The sequence below is a fragment of the Cryptomeria japonica genome, chromosome 4 (assembly GCF_030272615.1).
Source record: "Cryptomeria japonica chromosome 4, Sugi_1.0, whole genome shotgun sequence".
Taxonomy (NCBI): domain Eukaryota; kingdom Viridiplantae; phylum Streptophyta; class Pinopsida; order Cupressales; family Cupressaceae; genus Cryptomeria; species Cryptomeria japonica.
In genome coordinates, this window is record NC_081408.1 from 706,565,610 (window position 1) to 706,584,231 (window position 18,622).

Here is an 18,622-nt window from a genome sequence, read left to right on the forward strand (position 1 = left end):
TTTGGATGTGACTATAGGGTTATACAATGATTGCTGATATCAATAAAATATAAAAGGCTATTATTAGATATTTGATCACTTTTGAAGAAACTATTAGGGATATTGTTAATAAGTTGCCTAAGGAGCTAGTAGAAGCTATGACACCAAAAAGGAAGGATGAGGTGATAAAATAGTCCAATATGATGACACAAGCATTAGACATGGTGAGTAACCCTTTTTATAAGGGGGATAGAGCCAAGATTGTGTAGGTTCTTAATACAAAATTTAGAATGAAAGAAAGAGTAAATTTCATAATGGGGATAAATCCAAATGACTATTAGAGGATGGTCAAGCAAACTAAAGATGTAGCAATTTAGGCAATAAAAGAGTTTAAGTGGACTTTTTATTCTCCTCTAGAGAAGACAAACATAGGTAATGGTCTGGAAGGGAGTTATCATAGTACAAGCAGTAGTGGAGTTGATCCAAAAAAGAAAATAGAGGAGCAAACAAGTGAAGTTGTAGGTCTAGGAACTGGTTTGGAAGACCAAATGGATCTAGATAAGAATGTAGAGAATGTTGCAAAGTATTTTTAGAGAAGATAGAAGAAAAGGACAAGACATAGGAGAGAAGGAGAAGAAATAAACGAAGAGTCTAGAGAAGGAGAAGGGAATAGAGGAAGAAAGAAGAAGTATGTCTAGTGGAGAATATTTTAGACCTTTTGAAGATTTTGTATCAAAGCTATTATAGTTATAAATGGATTTTTAACTAGTAATTACTACTGAGGGGATTCAAGTACCTATCTCCCAAGGTCAGATGGACCTTAACTGGTTGTCGGCCCTTCACATGTTACATCTGGGTGACGTTCTCCACCACACAACACTGAAGAACTTTATCATGTCAAAGGTGGAGTACATGGAATTGATTAATGATACAATGTGTCATATGAGTCCCTAAGTGATGTGGAGTAGCTATAGGTGATACTTAATAGTTTAAAAGTTCATGCTTCTAACTTAGAAGCAATAATTTAGAGAAGAGAGTAGAGGAGAAAAGTGTAAAGAAGTTAATGGATAGGTGTGTAGATGCACACACCTAGTTGAAGGATAGCATAAGCATGGATGATGTAGTTGTTTACAAGTTTTTTCATTAGTGGTCAACATCCACTAAGGACATTAAAAGTCAGATGGACATTGCGAAAGTACATATTTTATAACTTTCTACTTAAGTAGATTTGAAGAAGGATGCAGATGGCAATGAAAGAGCTCAGTTGGGTAATTCATACATAAAAATGAATCTTCAAAATAATCAAAGGGAGGAGATCAAAAAAAAATTCGGTTTTATAAGAGAAGTGGTGGATTTTAAGCTCACTAGTATTGTGAAGTTGTTTGAAGGTTGGCAAAAATTAGAGAGGCCAATAAAGCTTCCAATTAGTTTCAAAGAGGCATAGGATCTTTTAATAGAGATTGAGATTCAATGTATATCCTTGGCCTTTGTTGGAGAATAATGGAATACTTTGTAGATGTAGCTTAGGTTTATGCATCATGCCTCTAACTCTACAAGGTGCTTAAGATCCTACCGGTAAGACAACTTTTTCTCTTGTATATATGTGAATAGGTAGATGATGACTGAAGTATAGTTTTGGCTTTTAGTTGCATTTCATTTTTGAGTAGTTGTTGTAGATAGGGGGAGCAATGTTGAAGTTTTGTAGGTTAAGTTTGTGTTGTATTGAGGGGACACCTTTTATCCTTGATGTTAAAAGGGGAGAGATTTCAATATGGAGAGATGAGATAAGTGATATGTTTTGTGTTGAAATAATTATTTTCATCAATAAAAAGGGGGAGATTGATGAAAATATAAGTTTGTGTTATCATTCATGTCAAACTTGTTGATATCTTTGGTATGGATATGTGTTTAGTTATCAAACTTGTTGATATATTTGGTATGGATATGTGTTTAGTTGTCAAACTTGTTGATATCTTTGGTCTAGATACATGTTCAACTAGTGCAATAATAGAGGATCAGTTCAATGTTCATGTAGATGTGTAGAAATTGATTATGGATGATTAAAATAGTACAGTGTCATAAAATTGCGACCCTAGCAATTTTTTACTACATTAGGGTCATGCATGCGAGCTTGAATCCTCTAGCCTGATTGGAGACCAGAGAGTGCTCATCTTGCAAAAATAGCTTCTTCCTTGGCCTCTGCATCACCTCATCCACATTCTGCGCTGGAGAAAGGGGGTAGGTTAGGGGTGTGGCACCACTGTCCCCCCTTGGAAAGGGGTGTGGCACCTTTGTCCTCCCTAGATAGGGGCATGGTACCCCTATCCCTGCCCTATTTTGGGGCAGGACACTTCCTAGGGTTGCATTGTTGGTTGTGCCTCAGGCAGGAAACTCCCCCGATGTTGGCATGTGATGAAATTCAAATCCACCAAACATGTATTTAAGGGGCATTTGTCCTCTCATTTGCATAAGTTTGATAAGTTGAAGTTGGATGAATGGGAAATTCACAAGCGATCAAGCATTCAAGAGCATTCAAGTATTCTTTTCCAGCATTGAGCATTATCAAGTCTCCCTTCAAGGCTAGGTGTTGCATTCAAGTCAAGGATTCAACCATTGAAGAGGAGATTGATTCCAACGTACAATTACACATAAGCATTTCTATCAACATTGCTACTATAACGTCCCTTGAGGTGATTCACAATTTAGTCTTTCATTTACATCTACTTGCAAGTACTTTCTTTCATTACTTGGTTAATTCCAAAACTAGGGTTTGACCTATAGGCAAACCCCCAATCCCAACGCATTTTCCTCTCTTTTATGTGTGTAGGTTGTAGGTGCGCAGCTGTACTTTTGGATTTGGGCTTCATTTGTAGAGTCTGGAAAACTCTTTTTGTTTCACAAATTTTTTGAAGGACTATGTAGATTCCTGCCACGGTCCAAGCAACTTTTCCTCAAATTCACAGGGCGACTTTGTCTTGACATTCTACTGCCAAATTCAGGTGCACAACTTCATCCCATATTCCAATCTCAAGTTATAATCAATTCTTTGTCACTTTTGCACTACATAATTCAATCACATTCCTTTCCATCTCAGACAAGGAAAAGGGGGATCATCCTAACATTCTCAATTCATTCAGAATTCAATCTACCATCTTTGTGTGGAGAGATTGAATCTAGTGAATTATCTCATCCCCTTCTTCCTAATGTAAAGGTGAAAAGTGCTTGAAGGATAATCAATAGTGAAACTCTCATCTCTCTTTGAGGGAAAGGGTAGTTTTTTCTCTTGATCCATCACTCACCATTTTCCCACCATTACAAATAGTATATATAGTTGTATTATGCCATTGTTGGAGCTTTGGAGATTATCTTAGTGGTCGACAATTGGTATTGGCTAAGTGTGACTATTCTAGTGAATAGTTTTTCAAAGTATACTAAAAAATTTGGTCTACATTATGGCACATTGCTTCATCAGTTCTTGTAGTTGTTGTATAATTTTGGTGGATTTAAATGCTACATATATATATATATATCAATTTCTAGGTTCTCATTTGATTTGTATAGTTGAAGTTATGTTGGTTTTTGTATCGACTTATGCAGTGACAGAGTGATAGCTTGCAAGAATGCATTACATTCCTCTGCCTTTAGTAATTTTGGTGGTACAGTTCAATGATTTAGTTGTGTTGGTCTCTAATAATTTTATGTGGTTAATTGACAAGTGTTTTTGGTGGTCCACATCATGTTTTGAGTTAATTTGGTTAGTAAGCATTAACAGTTTTATCTCTTGGATCCAACTTGTGATGTTCTGGTCTATGTGGTAGCATGTAGAACTATAGGCATTGATTTGGGATGGATAGAAAGGTGTGCCAACATGATTTTATGCTTCACACACCTCATTATACTTTTTGCATTGCTTTGAATATTGTTTTTGGGCTGACTATTTATATCTACATGTTACATCTAATTTGGTTGACCTAATTGATGTTATTTTGATTATGAATGGTATATAAATGATGAAATAATTTTGGAGGAAGAAGAATAAGTTTTTTGGTGTGATTGAGTGATATTATGTAAGTTTAAAGGTGGGCAAGTGCAATTGATTAGTAATGAAGGCAGTTTCAGATGTGTATTAATAGTGGACTGTAATCAACATATAAGAGGATGTGTTTCTCAACAATTCAATCATATTGATATTTTATTCTCAGATGCTTTGTATCTTACCTTGAATAAGTGATATTCAATGTTTTCAAGTCTCTATCGTATCTTGCCTTTAGATTGTGTGTCTTAGTAATGCAAGTCCCTTGTATCTCGCCCCAAGGTTGTACACCTCAGTCTTGCAAGCCCATATCAAGAGTAGTGAGCTTCCTTGGCCTAGAGCCTAAAAAATTGTAACCTATTTTTTCATATAGTGGGATAGCTCTCACCATGGTTTTTACTTCGTTGGGTTTTGCATGTAAAATCTTGGTGTTCATGTGTGATTGCTATTGTGTTTTTAGTTCTTTACTTATGCACATGTAGTACATGGAATGAATGATAATTAATTGGTTAAGTTTTAATACATGTTGATTCACCCCCCCACCTCTCAACATTCAAAAGTGTTCAACACTTCCTACACTAACCTTGAGAGGAGGGTTATGCAATTTTTTTATATTTTTACAATAGTTGTAAAAAATTAACTTAATGATTTACGTGGGGGAAATTATTTTAGGAGAAAAACCACACTCTAAAAGCCACCCAATATATTTTAAAAAAATCAACAACATATTACAACATGCTTTTAGAGAAAGCTTCTCTCTAAGGAGTATCACTAATGAAGATCCAAAGATAAATCAAGAACTATCAAACTCTCAGAATACATCACAATATATAGGTATAATACAACACCCTCATTGTTGGAAATATAGGTGTTGTACACCTTTCATAATAAAGTTTATAATTGTAATATTTTATTTATTATGTTTTGCACATGGATGTGTAATGTGTAGAGATTCCTTTGGAATATTCTTGGGGCCACTTGATGTTGTATTGTAACATTGTAATATCATATTTTCTTTCATGAGGGTTTTCCTAGTGTATATATTGTGTCATTTTTATGAGTGTAGTCAACATAAAATAACTATTGTTATATTTGATAATATTTGTTATCTGTCAATGTATTAATTGTTTGTATTAAGTGGGTTGTCACTCTCGGGTAGTTAATGTATCGGTTGGTTGACAGTTGTGTACTTCTCAACAACCGTTGGGTCCTTTAAATATGTTGTGTACCACCAAGGAAGGGTGAATTGTAATGCTTGGTCGACCATCCATGGTGTTCTTCTCTGTAATAATTGCATGTGTGAATAAAGATATATTTTACTATTGTGTCTAGTATGCATTGTCATGTACATTATTATTTCCTATATTTAATTTATTAGTTGTAGCGGTAAACATTTTGGCGTCATTTCCTTAAAAGAAGTTGGGTCAGTCTTGAGTGATTCATACCCGTAGACCCTAATAAAAGGGAGAAGAAGCCATAGGGTGGTCAAGACCAAGTAATTAGGTGATCAATTGACCCTTGATTGGAGGGAGCATAAGGACAAGTCAGAGCTTGGAAGTACCCAAATTGTTGGGATGCTGGAGGTGGACGTGTAGAGAATGTGCACATAATTGAGAGTGCAAGGAAAGCATCATAACATAGTGGTCAAAACAATTCATCTAGGTTTGACACACCTGGAAGTACCCGAAGTGTTGGGGATGCTAGAGGTGGATGTGTAGAGGAAATGTGCATGATCAAGAGTGCAAGGAAAGCACCAGAACGTAGTTGTCAAAATAGTCCCCCAGGTCCAACACACAAAGGAGTAAGTAGGCGAGAAGCCAATTTGCAAAAGCTTATCCCTCATCGAGGAACTGAGAATAAGGGGGCCTGAGCTGAAGACTCCTCTAGTACCTTTAGAGTGAAAACAATGATGAACACCCAGGAGAAGCAGAAACTCCATAAATTTATAGGGGATGGTGTTGGACATTGTTGGTCAGTGTTTCTACTAGCATATGTTGGTGTCATTGATGTCAACATATTCCTGTGTATTGCTCTGGTGATTGCAGATTGAGAAGATCTTATGATCCAGTTTGTAATGTTGTTTTGTTGATATATTCTGATGTGATGGTCTTGTGTATCTTCATTTCAGATGGATCGTGATTTGGTGCTCCGCAGGTTATCTTTCTTTGTGACAGTTGTTGACTGGTTCTATTCTTGAGCTTTTAGATGTTGATCAATGAAGATTTGATAAGTGGTGTTGGTGCAACTGTTCATGATGATTCAAATGTGCTTGTTGGTGTTTCCTAGTGGTGTCCTATTTGTTTTAGTGGTCTGCATTGATCATTGTGTGAGTTTTTGGTGGGTTCTATCAATCGGTGATGATTTTCATGTTATGCGTTTTTTTCCTAGTGGTGTAGTATGTTGCGGTTGATCTTGGCAAGATTTTTGGTAGAGTTGAGCGTTTGGGAATTTGATTTAGGTCCATGCTATGCTATATAAATTATTATATTGGTCTAGTGGTCATTCTTTGTATCATGTGATGTAATTTTGTAATTGAGGGTTGAGGGTTTAGCCGACCTTGTTATCAAGGTTGATGAACTGTATATATAAGTGATATATTCATATAATTCAGGTGTCGATGTTATGTTTGCATTACCAGAGAGTGGTGTACATGCAAACAAGAGCTTTATCCTTTGGTGAAGTGTTCTGTGGAGATTGGTGTTACTGGGCAAACATCTGTGCTTAACTGGAAATGTAATCAGGCATTTGGAGATGTTATTCTTTCAGTTCATTTCTTCCAGATTGTAGTCTGAATCTTGTTGTAAGTTAGTGATACTTCCTTGAGGGTTGTAGCCTTTCGATCCATTATATTTGAGCAGTGAGCTCTAGGCAGTGTGCCTGAATGCATGTGCATTCTCCATTTTAATATTTTACATACTACTATAGAGTATCATCTTACTATGGGTAGGTTCTCACTGTGGTTTTTCCCTTAACCGGGTTTTCCATGTCAAAATATTGGTGTTGTGTGTTGTGCTTTCAATTTTCTTATATGTCTTATTACTGTAGTTTATCAGATCTATTTTGTAGTTAAATTTGTTTATCCAGTGAAGATCAATTCACCCCCCCCCTTCTTAGTCTTCCCTCTTAGTTGCTACTAACAATTGGTATCAGAGCCAGATTCTCTGGTAGAAGCTTAACCGCTTGAGGAGATCTGGGATGGTTGCTCAAGGTGTTATCTTTAAGAAGGACAGTCTGAGGTTTGATGGAAGTAACTATGCTATATGGAAGAACTGGATGGAAGTGCACTTGAAATGTCTTTGAGATGATTACTAGAAGATTACAAAGAATTCATATTTTGTTCCTCCAAATGGACCATCTACTCTAGATGAGATCAAGGAAGCTAAACATAATATTAGAGCGAAGGAATCATTTCTTAGTGTCTTAACTGATTTTGAGATGACAAATGTAATGGGACTTCCGACCACACATGAGATCTAGGAAAAGGTTGAGAACCTATATGAAGGTGATAAATAGGTGAAAGTTGCTAAGCTACAGAGTTTGAAAGGAAAATATGAGACATTGAAGATGAGAGATGATGAGAACATACACTGTTTCATGGCTAAGGTGAATGACCTTGTCTTAGGTATTAGATGTGCTGGTGGAACCATTGAGGAAGATGAAATTGTTGCTAAGGTGCTAAGATTTTTGCCTCCTGCTTACAAACATAAGGTTGCTGCTATTGATGAGATCTAAAGTGTGACTACAGTAACAAGAGATATGCTAGTTGGAAAGATTGCTGCATTTGAGTTGAGTGAATTTGGAGAATCACATGGAAAGTCTGAGATTGCCTAAAGGAGTCGGTAAGTATGATGGAAATTTGCCTTTGAAATGTTTCTCTTGCAATAAGATAGGACATTTTTCTTCTAGATGCCCGAAGAGAATGGCTAAGTATGACAGGCATGATAAGTTTGATAAGCATGATAGGAATGATAGATATGAAAAGCATGAGAAGTATGATAAACCCTACAAGACTAACCAAAAGTTTAGGAATCAAAAAAATTGTTATTATGTTGCTGATGAAGGTGTTACAAATGAAGAATCAAAATGAGATGAAGTTGTGTTTATTGTCATTAAGGAAGATAGACCTATACCTGTTGACTCCACAAGATGCACTATTGAGGAGAAATGTTTAGATGCTAAAGTTGAAGAGAAAGATGAATGGGTAATTGACAGTGGTTTTTCACATCATATGACTAGTGATAAAAGAAAATTTGTGAACATGGAAAAGTATGATGGTGAAATAGTTAGATTTGGAAATGACAAAGCCTGTGTGATCCGTGGGAGAGGTTCTATTTATTTTGATGGTAAGCATAACACTGATGATGTCTTGTATGTTGAAGGTTTGAAGCATAATATTTTGAGTGTTGGACATATAATCGATAAAGGCTATGATCTACAATTCAAGGATGGAAAATGCAAGATTCTAAATGCCTCCAGTATAGAGATTGCATTTGGAGCTAAGACTGAAGGTAACATTTTTCATTTGAATGTCAGTGAGAAAATTTGTTTGATTGCTTAGATTGATGAGAGTTGGTTGTGGCATAGGAGAATATGTCATTTTAATTTTTCTTCAATGATTAAGGTCTATTCTACACATGTTACAGATCTACCTAAGATTGTTAAGCTTGCTAATCCGGTATGTAAGGAATGTCAATTGTGTAAGAAAATGAGGATTTTTTTCAAGAGCAAACAATATACATCAGATGGACTACTTGATCTTGTGCATATTGACCTATGTGGACCTACAAATGTTAGAAGTGTGTAGGGTGACAAATATTTTATGTTGCTAATTGATGATTATTCCAGGATGATGTGGGTTATCTGTTTGAAGGAGAAATCAAAAGCATTGGACAAATTCAAGATATTCAAAGAAAAGGTGGAGACTGAGCCCAGATTGAAGGTAAAGTGTCTGAGATCTGATAGAGGTGGATAATTTTGTTCTGGTAAGTTCAATTTATTCTGAGAAGCATGGGATTAGAAGACAATTATTTGCTCCTATAATCCCTCAACAGAATGGAGTTTGTTGAAAGGAAGATCAAAAATGTCTTGGATGTGTCAAGGACTATACTGATTGAAGGAAATGTTTTGAAGATCTACTAGAAAGAAGCTATTAGCATTGTTGTTTGCACATTCAATAGAGTTCATATTAAAGGTGATATCGATAAGACTCCTTGTGAGCTTTGGTTTGGTCATGTTTTTACTATGAGATATTTTAGAGTATTTGGTAGCAAATGTTATATCAAGAGAGATGAGGATATAAGAAAGTTTGATGCTAAAAGTGATGAAGGAATTTTCTCAGGATATTCTCCAAAGAGAAAAGCCTATTGGTGCTACAATAATAGACTGAGAAAGATAGTGTAAAGTGAAAATGTGAAGGTGGATGAGAACCTTGGGAAAGAGATCTGAGCATGTGGATATGATGATGGTCAACATGTTATTTTAGCCCCTGTTCATAATCAAGTACCTAAGAAGAATGATCTGGCAGAGATAGTTAACCCGGATGTTGTTGCTGCTAGTGAAGAAGTGCATGAACCTAATAATCAGAACAATCAGAAGACTTTGAGGTATGTAAGATTGAATCATTTTGAAAATCAGATTATTGGTGATAAGAATAAAGGTTTAATGACTAGAAGAAGGTTAGTTGCTGAATAAGTATGTTTGATTTCTAAAGTTGAACCTAAAGATGTTGTTGAAGCTTGTAAAGATGAAAGTTGGATGAGAGCTATGGAAGAAGAATTAGATCAAATTGAAAAGAACAACACATAGGAACTTGTGCTTAGACCTAAGGATAAGAACGTTATTGGTACTAAATGGGTATTCAGAAACAAATTGAATGAAGTTAGTGAAGTTGTCAGAAATAAAGCTAGACTAGTTTGCAAAGAATATTCTTAGAAAGAAGGAATTGATTATGAGGAGACTTTTGCTCCAATGGCTAGACTTGAAGTTGTTAGATTGTTGCTTGCATATGTTTCTTATAAATATTTCAAGGTATATTTGATGGATGTTGAATCTACATTTTTGAATGGTGAGCTAGAGGAAGAAGTCTACAGTGAGCAACCTGATGGATTTTCATTATAAGATGATGGAGACATGGTATGTAAGTTGAAGAAATCTCTTTATGGATTGAACCAAGCCCCTAGAGCCTATTATGCTAGATTAGATAAGCATTTGTTGAAATTGGGATTTACTAAAGGTGTTGCTGACAGTAATCTGTATTTTAAGATAGAGAATAATAACATCCTGATTGTTGAAGTCTTTGTTGATGATATTATCTTTGGAGGTGATGATGACTTGAGCATGAAGTTTGTTGGTGATATGCAGAAAGAATTTGAGATGTCTATGATTGGTGAGATGAATTTTCTTTAGGTTTACAAATTTCAGAGTTTGAAAAATATATATTTATATCTCAAACTAAGTTTTTGAAGGAATAGTTGAAGAAGTTTGGGTTAGATGACTCCAAACTGGTTGGAAATCCTATGGTGACTAGTTGTAAATTATCAAAGAATGATGAATCTCTGAAAGCTAATCGGAGTTTGTATAGATCTATGGTTGGTAGACTATTATATCTTACTCAGACTAGGCCAAACATTATGCATGTTGTGTGTATGGCTAATAAATATCAAGCCAATTTGAAAGAGAGTCATGTCACTAGTATTAAAAGAATATTTAGATACCTAAAGGGAACTATAGATTATGGTTTGTGGTATTTGAGGAATTATGATTTCATGTTGTGTGCCTACACTAATGCATATTGGGTTGGTGGTATTGATGACTGGAAGAGCACTACTGGTGGAGCAGTCTTTTTGGGTAAGAAATTGGTTTCATGGGATAGTAAGAAACAAGATTCAACATCCTTATCTACTGTTGAAGCTGAGTACATTGTTGTTGCTAGTAATTGCACTCAGGTAGTTTGGATGAAGCAAATGTTGAAAGATATCAGAGTTATCTATTATGAGCTTACTATTATATATTGTGGTAATTCTAGTGCTATTAACATGTCAAATAATCTAGTGCAACATTCAAATTCTAAGCATGTGTCAATCAAATATCATTACTTGAGAGAGCAAGTCAGAGAAGAGAAGGTCAAGTTGGAGTATGTATCTACAAAGGAAAAAATAGTTGATCTTTTCACTAAGCCTTTTCCTGCAGATACATTTGTCTATTTGAGAGACAAGTTAGGGGTATTCACCCCTCCTGATGAGAACTAGATGCATTGAGTTGCATCAATTTGGTGGACTTCACAGTCTTATCCTTTTACCCAAATTGATGAGTTGGTGTTGCTCCTCTGGTGGAGTAGTCTATGTTTTAGGGGGAGAGATTCCTGTGATTCATGTTTCTATTTTGTGGAGAGATAGTTTGGTTTTCTATTTTGAGATCTTTGGCATTTCTATCAAAGGGGAAGAGAGATCGTGTGAAAAATTGCTGTATATGTCCTGATCTTAGGGGGAGTTTGTTGGAGATTTCTTCTTGCTTTGCATTGGTTGTTTTTCACATTCATATGTTGCCATCAATGCCAAAGGGGGAGTCTATTTTATATTGTTGGTCATTGTTGCTGGTAGGATATGTTGTTGTCATTAATGTCAACATATTCCTATGTATTGCTTTGTTGATTGCAGATTGGGAAGATTTTATGATCCGGTTTGCAGTGTTGTTTTACTGATCAATATTTTGCAGAGTTCAGTAATATCCTTTGATATATCCTGGTATGATTAGATCTTGTGCCAATATTTTGGGATATTGCTTGGGATAGTCTTTTGTATCTTCATTTCAGATTGATCCTGATTTGGTGCTCTGCAAGTTATCTTTCTTTGTGATAGTTGCTTATTGGTTGTGTTCTTGAGCTTTCATATATTGATCGATGAAGATTTGATAAGTGGTGTTGGTGTAGTTGTTCCTAATGATTCTAATGTTCTTGCTGGTGTTTCCTAGTCATGTCCTATTTGTTTTAGTGATCCACATTAACTGTTGTGTGATTTTTTGGTGGTTTCTATCAACCGATGATGATTTTTGTGTTATGCAGTTTTTCCTGGTGGTGTAGCGTGTTGCGATTTATCTTGGTGTGATTTTTGATAGAGTTGAGAATTTGAGAATTTGATTTAGGTCCATGCTATGCTATGTAAATCATTATATTGGTTTGGTGGTCAGTCTTTGTATCATGTGATATAATTTTGTAATTGAGGGTTGAGGGTTTAGTCGACCTTGTTATCAAGATTGATGAACTGTATATATAGGTGATATATTCATGCAATTTAGGTGTCGATGTTATTTATACATTATCAGAGAGTGGTGTATGTGTGAACAAAAGATTTATCCTTTAGTGAAGTGTTGTGTGGAGATTGGTGTTGGTGGGTAGACATTTGTGCTTAACCAAAACTGTAATCAGGCATTTGGAGATGCTATTCTATCAGTTCATTTCTTCTAGATTGTAGTCTAAATATTGTTGTAATTCAGTGAGACTTCCCTAAGGGTTGTAGCCTTCCAGGTAATTATATTCGAGCATTGAGCTCTAGGTAGTGTGATTGAATGCATGTGCATTCCTCATTGTAATATTTTTACATTCTACTGTAGAGTATCATCTTACTGTGAGTAGGTTCTCAACGTGGTTTTTTCCTTAATCAAGGTTTCCACATCAAAATATTGGTGTTGTGTGTTGTTCTTTCAATTTTCTTATCTATCTTATTACTGCGATTTATCATATCTATTTTTGTAGTGAAAATTTTTGATCTGGTGAAGACTGATTCACCTCCCTTCTCAGTCTTCCCTCTTGGTTGTTGCTAACATATGGATTGGAGGATCTCATACGACATTGGAAAACATGTATAAGTAAATGAGAGGCAAATGGCCTAAATGACCAAGACTACTGGCAAAAGGAATTTCCTGCCACCCTTCAAGGAATTGTCATTGACTGGTACACAGACCTCGACACCAAGTGCAAGGAAGGATGGACTGATCTAAACAAGGTGTTCAAAGAAGAGTTTAAACTCCTGAGGAATGACAATGAGATTGTCACAGAAACCTATAATACCAATCAGGGCAAAAGCAAGAGTGTACATGCTTACAATTGTAGGCTCAAAGAGTTGTTAAACAAGATGGAGAACCAACCAGTTGACGAGTTGAAGAAGAGGTGGTTCACTGAGAGATTGATCCCTTCACTACACAAGAAGATGAAATTAGTGCCTCCATCCTCATACATTGATGCTTACAATCAGTGATGGACATCAAGAGTGAAAACAAAACTTCCTCCTAAGGGAAGAGAAAGACCGACGATGACAAGAGCATTGAAGGTAGCAATGATGAAGAATCCAAAACCATACAGACCCTTTGACGGGATATGTTGAGAATGATGAAAGAATTGAAGACTGAGAAAGGAATCAGTAAATAAAGTAATGAACTATGGTGTACTGAATGCAAAATTGAGGGGCACACAAAAGGTAATTGTCCTAGAAATAGGTTTTATGATATTTTCCAAGCATTGGGGCATTCAATCAAGGAGTGCCCATACAATTTGAAGATGAGAAGTACACAAATACTATTCACATAGGAAGAGTCCAGCCCATCAAAACCACAAAATGTATCACACGACGACAAAATGTATCACATGACGACAATGAAAATCAACAAGGGCAGAACAAAATAAATTACGACTCCAGGGGATTTCCTATCATACAATACCGACAATGTAGTGAATGGGGACACTTTGCAAGAGACTGCCAAAATAAGAAAGACAACATACAACTATTGTGAAAATAGTGTGGACTCGATAATCATGAAGACATTGACTACCCGAAGCAAAAGGGTATTAATATGTTGGATGTAGAGGAACAAGACAAGGCTATTTTGGTAATCATGAGAGCACAAAGGAAGAAGTTGATGTACCCAGATGCTTGTACGGAGAAGGGACTACTCCAAGAAGCCAAAGCCAAAGTAGAACAAAAGTTGGTGAAGGGACAAGTAACCTCCAATGGAACTACAAGAATGCCATTGTAGGATTCAAAGAAGAACATAGTTTGGTAGGTGCTATAGACAACCACACCCATTTAGGTGGAAGACCTTCTTCAAACCATATTTCAATTGAGAATGGTGATTGCCAACATAGGCAGTGATGACACAATCATCCAAAAACAATGTAAGCCATAAGAGGAGGAACTGACGGGAAAACCACAACCCGAAGGGAATGAGGCCAACAATCCAATATTGTTGACAATGAGCATTAGGAGGAAGCTAACTATTATCAAGATGGAAATAATGGGCCAAAAGTTGGAAAACACCATCATCGACAGGGGCTCAGGAGTTAATCATGTTGTTGGAGGACACTTGGAAATGTCTAGGGAAGCTGACACTATGGTCACCAACCTTCCACTTGGTAGGTGTCTACCAACACGACATCGAGCTGTTGAGAACATTGATGGTACAAAAAGTAATGATTGGGACACAACATTTTTTCTTGGAATTCATCATCATCTCATTGCAGATGAAGGCATACAATGCACTCATTGGAGGGGATGGTTGATTATTGCCAAGGAAAATCATAACTGGAAGCAAAACACACTCTCGATTGAGAGTGATGGGAGGAAGCACACCATTGACTTGAGGAACTAGGCGGTGAGTGAAGAACTGACATCCTTTTACTCAGAGTTTGAGGGTGGAGAGTTAGGTATGTACAAAGGGAGGAAAGACATGGAACCCACCGATGAAGGGGTTCTCAAACTAGAAGATTACTCTGAAGATGAGATGAGTTCATTGAATAGACTATTCCACTGGAAAATGGAGGACTATGAGCTATTTTCACCAACATGTAATGTTTTTGAAGCTGCAACTCTTGGTGGAGAGAAATCAATGAAAGCATATAAAGTTATGAGGGGTACATCTGAAAGTATGAAGAGCATAATATATAATGTGGAATGTACAGGTACTTGTGAAGGAAAATCAATGTCACAAGTAATTTATGTAGAAGCTCATACTCCCAACTTCCTTGTACGATAGTTTCAAATTGCATCCGCATGACAGCCTTATTTTGCATCATTTGCACATATATGATGACATTGTGAAGGTGGTTATTTCCATGATGGGCAAGTTGTTCATGACCCCGTACGACAATTTGACATTGTGGCACATTGGCATCCCCTTGGCATCTATCACGTATAACATAACTATTACATACCGCATTCATCGTGTATGACATCCCCATTTTTTGTACACCCATACCATCATCATGTACAGACCTTTTAGGGACTATTTCTCATATGGTCGATAGTCTACCAGTGTTTACGACATTCTATTTGTAGAGTACAACATTTAAGTGGACACATCGTATGCCATCTTATTTCTCATTCTATATGACATTGAACATGTCCACTCATCTCATACAACTTTCTTGGTGTCCAATATGATAGCCAGTAGTTCTTGTTGGGGAGCATTTATGTTACTATGTATGGCTTGGGTGTTACCCCGTATGATGACTATGTGCTTCAGTATATATCATACGACAGTTTTCCACCGTACGGAGATTTCATGCCTTGCTTGTATGGTTATCCTTGATTGTTCCTATGGGGTCAAGTTTTGACTTTTTTTGTACAGCAACAACAACACTCTTTCATACAGATGTGTACTAGGTCATATGGGAAGAACAGAAAAAGAAAGTGGTAGGAATGAAATCTCCATTTTAAGGCTTCATCGATGATGTTTTTGGTGTCTTAAAAAATCACAAAAATCATTTGTGCCATGGAGTTTTGTGTGGTTTTGAATGTTGTAATTTGGTGGGAATTGCCTCAAGACGCTATGAGGGGTGCTACCCCTTGACCCCGTGAGGGGTACTGCCCCTTGACCTCATTGGGGGCACTGCTCACAAACCCCTACAAGGGGCATTGCCACCAAACCTCCATTTGATTTGGTAGGTACATTACAAGTTGGGATTGTCTAGTACAAGTCATTGCCTACACTCTTGCCATTAGTATTTCCAAATATTACTTTATGTTTACTTGTTGTTTGGAAGATGACTTTTTTCTTTTGGGGAGCATATGTAGTTGACATTAAATGCCTATTTTTACATTTGATAATATTTGTTATCTGCCAATGTATTAATTATTTGTATTAAGTGGGTTGTCACTGTAGTGTAGTTAATGTATCAGTTCATTGATGGTTGTGTACTTCTTGACAACTGTCGGGTCCTTTAAATATGTTGTGTATCACCAAGGAAGGGAGTATGGTGTATTCTGAGTGAATTGTAATCCTTGGTCGACCATCTTTGGTCTTCTTCTCTATAATAATTGCATGTGTAAATAAAGATATATCTTACTGTTGTGTTCGGTATGCATTGTCATGTATATTATTATTTTCTATATATAATTTATCAGTTGTAGCGATAAATAATGAGTATGTTGTCTATTCTTTGGATACATATTTGAAGTGCTTAATTGCTTGATTTCTAAATTGGGTTATGTGGAAATTGTCATTAAATGACTGCAAGTTTCCTTTCATTTGATATCAAAGCCATGGTTTTGGTATTATAACCCTAGGAGTTGAATTTATGAAATGCATGAGAGAATGAAAGATATGGCTACATATGAGGTTTTTGTAAGTTGTTTATTGTAGATATGAGACTTTTCGGTTTCCTGTTATAATGGGTTGTTGGTAGATTGGGTTTAGAAAATCATGGCTCAAATGGGTTTCTTGGTTTTGCATTCACATGAGGGTTTTGTGGGGGAAGTGTGGTAGATGAAATCCTAAGACAAAAAAGATCTCATGGTTGGATTCAAGCTGGCTAGGAGACAAATTTTCATATAAAATTTGGCCTATTTTAGAGAACATTTAAAAAATTGTAAAAAACTTTTAGCCCTTGGACCCTTGGCCATTTAGTAGTATGATCTTAGAGTCATCAAGTCATCAAAAATCATAAAAAAAGAAAATTATCCCATCACTGATAAAATATTATTTCTTCAAAATAAAAATAGAAAAAATGTAAATGGGGGCAATTGAAAAAATTATTTTAAAAAAGTAAAAATGCAAAAATAGGGCATATTGGCATTTTGTGGAACCCCCCCTAGTTTTTTTATTGTTGCAAATATAGTCTAATAGGTGAATTTTTCCCATGGAGCATAACTTGGGCTAATAGTGTCTATTTTTTGGCTTCTCATCATCATTGGAAAGTTGACTAAGAGCACTATATAGTGGTGTGATCTGAGTTTCTAGATTTTGTTATTTGGATAGTGAAATGTTAGCTAGAAGTCAAGGGTACCTTTATGGCTTTGAGAGGTCATAACTTGAGTAAATAGAATTGTATTTTGGACTTCCAATAGTTGATGGAAATCTTGTCTAGAGCACTACAAAGTGGATCAAGTTTGGAGTATGTTTGATATGATTAAAGTTGTTTATGGGTTCTTTTGATTATATTGATATTATGAGTTTATGGCATGTTACATGTTGGAGATTTAGAGTTTATGTCATTATATACTCATCATGTATCTTATACTTATCTCCTATCGACATGATTATTAGTTTTTATTTTGGTATGAATGTTGCATTGTTGGGTCCATAAGATGTGTAGTGTTGTAAGCAGTATATACTTACAAGTTGCATATATGGCTTGGATATGAGTGATGAATACTAAGAGGGGGGTGAATGAGTATACCAAAAAATACTGAACTTAAACACTTTATCAGTCTAGCAGTAAACCGGTATAACAGTTTAACTAACAAACTGGTTAACACAAATGCAAACCAAACAACAAGTAAGGCATTCACCCATAGAAGCACAATCACCATAACACAAGAGATTTTGACATGGAAACCCAAATGGGAAAAACCACGATGAGATGAAACTCACAAGTAACTATCTGCAGAATAGTAACCAGACCAGTTAAGGTCATACAATTTTCTTTACCAGAACAGATCCTGTTAGGAATCTCAATCTCTGTTAGGAGATAAGTCCGATTAAATACTACCTTGTGAGAGGATTTTAGATCCATAGATGTGAATCACCTTGTTAGAGGATTTACAAAGGCTTTTCTGAGCCTACCCAGTTAAGGGTTTCTAACTTGTCAAAGATGTGAGTAATCAACAAGTGAATGATCTAGCAAATAGCATAGTCTGCTTGGTTAGATCCATGATAGCTCATTACTAATGCATTTTAGCATTACTTCAGTCTTCAGTAAATCCACACTATGTTACAGCATACAGACTTGATCTTGTTGTTAAGATCGCACATACAAGAACTCTTCAACCACCACAAACCATAACAGCTACACACATACATACCTTTTTTTTATAAAACCCTAGACATGATGTCCTTAAAAGGAATCTGATTTCATGTCGGTCCAAGAGGATTACATTGCAAGTTCCTAGGTTCATTGTATCTAGACACATTTGGTAACATGACACAAAATCACCATCAAAGTGTCGGTGGATGGTGACTCATCACAAAGATATATTGGTTGGTAACTCATCATAGAGTATTACTAGTTTATACAACTTTACCGATTACCGGTTGGTAACTCATCACAGAGTATTACCAGTTTATACAACTTTACTGATTATCGATTGGTAATTTAGAGTAATACCGGTTTAACTTTTAAAC